This window comes from Dioscorea cayenensis, unplaced genomic scaffold (genome assembly GCF_009730915.1).
Source record: "Dioscorea cayenensis subsp. rotundata cultivar TDr96_F1 unplaced genomic scaffold, TDr96_F1_v2_PseudoChromosome.rev07_lg8_w22 25.fasta BLBR01001612.1, whole genome shotgun sequence".
Classification (NCBI taxonomy): Eukaryota; Viridiplantae; Streptophyta; class Magnoliopsida; order Dioscoreales; family Dioscoreaceae; genus Dioscorea; species Dioscorea cayenensis.
The window spans coordinates 493-6,383 of record NW_024088003.1 but is presented as its reverse complement, the minus strand read 5'-3'; the positions used below and the strand labels follow the sequence as shown (position 1 = coordinate 6,383).

Below are 5,891 nucleotides of genomic sequence, written 5' to 3'. Positions count from 1 at the left end.
TTGGCAATGCTTACGACAGTAAGATGCCCGTAAGACACGTGGCCCATTACCTCTATCTCCTTACAGCCTTTGTTTACGTGCGTAAGCTGATCGTAAGAGTTTAGGTATAAAAAATTTTATAGAGGGTTTTTGAGAAATTTTTTGGCGGCCGATAGAAAGAAGGAGAGGAGAATGAACCCCAGGACTTTCTCCAGCAATCCAATGACTTGGAGGGTTACATCCACAATCCAGGGCATCATTAAAACCGTCAAGGAGAGTTCTCAGTGATTCTTCAGAGTAAGTTGATGTATGATTCCAATTGTAATGAGATCATAGAGAGCAAGCATTAGGAAGAGATTCCAAGCTAGCTTAATATGGGATTAGGATCAATAGCCTCAATAGAGGGATTGGCTACTCATTGAATCCGTATCTTTTCTAGATAGATTTCACTGAATGTAATGCAGTCACATTGTAGTTTGTATTAGCCAGTATGGGACTAGTTATTGTTTACCTTGAGAAAGGAGACAATATGTGTTAGGAAGTCTCTTGCTTCAACTGTATTGCAAAACCTTGTGCAACCTTGTCCAAGACTTAACCAAGCCCTAGTGGAAGTCTATGCCCGAACACCCTTCATACATCTTGATTTTCCTCGATTTTACTTTTGTTCTAGTTCTTAGTTTTTGTTTCACATTTATCGCCCATAATTTCAATTAGATTAATAATTAGTACTAGTATTCACTAGTTCCTCATAGATCGATAATCCAGTTTTTTTAGCATACTATACTTCTTGATCGCACTTATACTTGCGTTTCATAAGTGACATGTCACTATTAAGTTTTTTGCACCGTTGCATGGGAACTTTGAGATATTAGGAACATTTCTTTTATTTCGTCAAATTATCCATTTCTTTTCTTTTTCTTTCCTATTATTTCACTTTTTTTTATTTTACTCATTCTAATATGTGTTTGTTGTTCATTTTTTGTACATGCCAAAGAGTAAGTCATCAAGGCTAGTAGAAGATGACGTCAATGCTGAACGATTGATTGGAACATGATTTTGGATAACATTGTCAAGTGAGTTAGATTTATTAACTGTAACGGTAGAAGGAGAACATTCTGATGTTATGACAGAATATGAAGATCGTCAAAGGATCGTATCTAACTATGCTATGCCAACATTGAGTGGATCCCGATCCAGACCACCTATGGCAACCGATTAAGATGTTACAACAACTAGTTTAGTTTCATGGGTTACCAAATGAAGATCACAATAGTGATATTGGAGGATTCTAGGAGTGTGTGGCATGCTTAAGATGAACGGAGTCTCGGAGGATGCCATTCGGTTGAATTTGTTTCCATTCTCATTGAAGGGGAAAGCTAAACAAGAGCTTTAAGAGGTTCCTTGAGAATCTATCACCACTTGGTAGTAGTTAGTTCAAGCATTTCAAGCCCGATATTTTCTTCCAAGCCGGACTACAAAGATTAGGTAAGAGATCACTTCATTCACTCAAATGGATACAGAATCATTGTTTGAAATATGAGAAAGGTTCAAGGACTTCTTGAGGAGATGCCTACATCATTAACTCCCAGAATGGAGGGAAGTTTAGATTTTTTTATTAGGGCCTCAACCAATGTACCAGGCACTTGATTGACTAAGCAGCAAGGGGATCACTTGGCAATAAGACCCCAAAAACAACGAAGTAATTCATTGGAGAGATAGCCATGAACAACTACCAAGGGAATTCACAATTTGTCGGTTCCAAAACCCACTATAATCATGACTTGTGAGATATGTGAGGGTAGACACATGGCTACTAATTGCCCAATTGTTGGAATAGCGCATGGATCTAGCAAATAAGTGGATTTCATTAGTAGTGCTCTCTGACCACAAGGGAATCTTTATAGTAATACTTACAACCTTGGGTAGAGGAATCATCCTAACTTTTCATGGAACAATTTAGGGCAACAACATAAATTTCCACCAGGATTTCCATCCTATCCACAACAAGACCCCGAATACTAAGTTTTAGCAGTTTGATGCACATTTTCAGAATATCGAATCTACTATAAGTAACCAATAGCCATCACTAAGGCAATTCGAGAGATCATCTCAAGGCTATTAGTCTTAGGAGTGGTAAGCAAGTCGAGATGAGAAGGAAGACACCACCCATCAAGGAGAAAGAATTAATCGATGAAGACTGAGAGGAATTGGTGCAATTGAAGGGCCCTAATCCAAGCATGGAAAAGACCATGTCTCCACCGGTCAAGGAGTGTCTACCCCGTCTACTGTATCCCTCGAGATTGGAGAAAGATCATGCGGATGAGAAATTCAAATGATATTTAGATTTTCTCAAGCAATAGCACATCAATGTCCCATTTGTTGAAGCCTTATCTCAAATGTCAAAGTATACAATCTTTCTAGAAAACTATACGGGCATGAAAGCTTTTACACTGCCATGTACACACCCATGTAGATCCAAAGCTAAGAAAAGTTGAATTTTAGAGAAACACATGGGCAAATTACACTCCCATGTACTTGCCCATGTGCTTACCTGATTCTTAGCGATATTGCAATCATATGAAAGTAGAATTTAAAGAGATTTAGTTCTATCATAGTATAGAATTAGGTATTGAAGCATCTCAAGAGAGCACTTGATATATTTTTGAATCCCTTCAGTCCAACAACACTTAGGTTTAATATATGTTAATTACAATTACTTTATTTTAATAATCCCAAGTAAAATCTTTTCCGGGCATATATTTCATTTAATTGGTTAATTATTTCTTCAAAATCTCAATCTTAGTACTTATAAATTTTGAATCTTAGTTTACCAATTCACTTCTCTACAACTTGATCTCTAGTTACATAACGAGGATAGAGTTAGTGCTAGTGATATTCAGTCCTTGTGGATACGACAACCCTACTCACACAATCACTATTATTTGATGGCCCGTATACTTGTGGATTAGTGCATTACAAATCACAAACATTAAGCTCTTTGACTGGAAAACTCATATTAAGATGGGGAGTATTCCTTCTTGGAAACCCCTAGCATGCACTAAACAGGTACATAAAGCTAGTGATGTAAAACAAGCACTTCTTTAGATGCTACCCAAGTGTTTTTCATGTTTCTTTTCATATTTTTGCTTGTTAGTTTGAAGTTGTTTTATGTTTTAGTAATAAATTGCTCTGTTGTGTCATATTCTTTTTCTAGAATTAGTTTTATGCTTGAGATCATTAGTGCTCATTGTATACTTCCTAGTTCATATCTTGTATTTGGGACATTCATTTAAGAACAAGGGAAACTCTATTACATGTTTCGGGATAGACTATTGGCTACTTATGCTTGAAAGCTGGGTTGTAATGGCTCGATAGAGAAAGTTACGGGTGACCTTATACCCATAATACACCCTGAAAAGGGTAAACAGAGAGCCTTATAAGCATATTTACAACATTTGAGTCCTATAGCAAAAACTGTTAAGATACCACATGTGTGACTTACACCTGTAAGGAGAGTTGTAAGGGCCACATAGAGAATATTATGGGTAGAACAACAGACCATTACGACCCATAACCTCCACAGGAAATTTCATTAGAGACCTTACAGGCTACCTTACGCCCGCATGTTTGATGTAAGGATTATCCTAAGAGCCTTACAGCCGGTTCACTGTGTTCCTTAAGGCTTGTAACTTAGGTTATATTATGAGGTTCTTTATGCTCATAAGGTGACCATAAGGGGCAAACAAAGAACCTTACAAACCATTGTTTAGAAGCCATTTATGGTCGTAACCCGGATTGTGAAGAAGAAAAACCCTTACAGGGCTTATGCCAATAAGTATCCCGGTATGAGATAGACAGAGAGCCTTACAGTCGCAGCTTACACCTATAAGCCACCTGTAAGCTGCTAAGGCTTAAGGTGCCGTCGACGACATTTTGAAATCCACTTTTGTTATTCTTCCCTAATTCTCATCGCTGGTGACCCTTTCTTATTCCATTCTCATCCCCTTACCCTCTACGTTCACTTTTGAGTACTTTAGAATGGGATTGGATTAGTTTTGAAGCTTTTTACTGTTAGTTTTCTTGAGTTCTCTCATAATTGAATGTATTTTTCTTGTTTTTCAATTTTTCTTTAATTGGATTGAGTATAATTTGGTGAATAGCTTTAATGTATGATTGTAACTCATGGTTAGAGTTTGTTTAATTAAATGTTTGCACAAATTTTGAGCTCCAATGTACAAAAGATGTTTTTAAGGCTTACAACCATAAGGAATACTGTAAGGACAGCTCCTCGAGGCTTACAACTATAACTCACCCCATAAGCAAGCCATAAGCAACACTATTTTGAGAAAATCTCATATTCTCGACACTAATTTTTCATATTTTCTTTTGTACAAGATGCCTAGGAAACAAGAGAGTGGTTATTGCCATGTCCAAGAAGGCTAGGATTGGAGATACAGGACCTTCCACCCTCGCTCCACTCATAGAGCCTTCTTTTTTGCCCCGTATTTTTGAGAAGGGTACAACCACCCAAAGATGAACCATTCAACTTGTCTCGTACTCTAGGATTGGTAGGTGTTTACAAACCCTTACTCGAGGAAGAGGCCCACTCCTTGGGGGATTTTTGTTGTGGAGCTAACTCCTATTGATTAAGGAGCCTGGCTACCATGATGTCACCTTGAAGGTGCTTAGCATCTTTGAGGTTGATAGGAGTTTGGTAGGGTATGCAATGCCCTGGGCCATTCAGTTCCAAATGCTCGGCGAGCCCCAACGTCTGAGCTACAAGGAGTTTGCATTACTGAAGGGCTCTATGACACTGATTTACTACTACCTATCAGTACGATGCACTGGAGATAGATCTTCCACCAGGAGTCACCCCTACGACCGTCTGGGGTGGAACTATGAGATGGGCTTCAAGAATGCTTACTTCCTTGTCTTACTGACCCACAGGTACCTTCACACCATGATCGTTAATTAATGTGTAGGTCGGATAGGAAATAAGTGGGTGGTGGCGCTGTAGGAGATTTACTACCTTTTCAGCATGACAGAGTGCCACCCCATCTATATAGGCTATGTGTCGGCAGACTTCAGTACACATCAGGGCAACACATGCACCTTAGCAACATTTTCGTCACACCTTACATCACGAGACAAGTGCAAAGGATGAGACTCTTAGAGCGTCTCAAGGGTCTCGATACATTGGGCATCCTATCACTTATTAGGGCTGAGACTCTCCGCTCCATGAGAATGATCATCCGGTGTAGATTCTGATACACTCACCACTAGCATGATTACAAAGCCAACAGATAGTGGTGAGGATATATCTGTGGGTGGCTCTAATTCTAGCACTTTCGAATTATCCTCCCCTACCTTACCAACCACCACGCCGAGCACTTCCAGCCTCAGCAATGTCTCCCCAAAGCTAATCCGAACTCTAGATTATGGAGGTGCATATTGGGTTGCTAGAAGCAGGGAAACATACATAGCGATTTAGGGATGGATCAAGAATGACCTGGCCAATGCCCTAGCTCGTACAGTCACTCCTCCACCGGTTTTGACTCCATCACCCACACCGCATCCATTGACCGACTCCGCGCCACCTAGTAACATCGCTGAGCTATAGTTTTCATTTTTGTCATTTTTATTTGTACTTTTTATCTCTATTTTAGTTGCATTTCTCTTTTATTGCAAGGGTTGGCCCTGTTATTGTTATATTTCATTTTGGAATATTAGTGGATTTTATGTTTTGTCTCTTTTATTTTTTATTTTATTTTCTTGAGTGAAAATGACCTTCTTTTACCTCGCAGGATAAGTGAGCGACCCTCTTTACTTAAAAGGGATATTCACTTGGTCTTTTCTTAACCTTCAGTGTATCCCCACTCCTTGGGCACAACAAGAATGCACCATGGCCGGTC

General features: G+C 39.1%; 1 non-coding gene across 1 annotated transcript; it reads right to left on the bottom strand.

Moving 5' to 3' along the window:
• Positions 1-1,457: 1,457 nt before the first annotated feature.
• LOC120256748 lies at positions 1,458-1,563 on the bottom strand. The gene has a single exon (XR_005535403.1). It is a non-coding gene; the product is annotated as a small nucleolar RNA R71 (small nucleolar RNA).
• Positions 1,564-5,891: the final 4,328 nt, after the last annotated feature.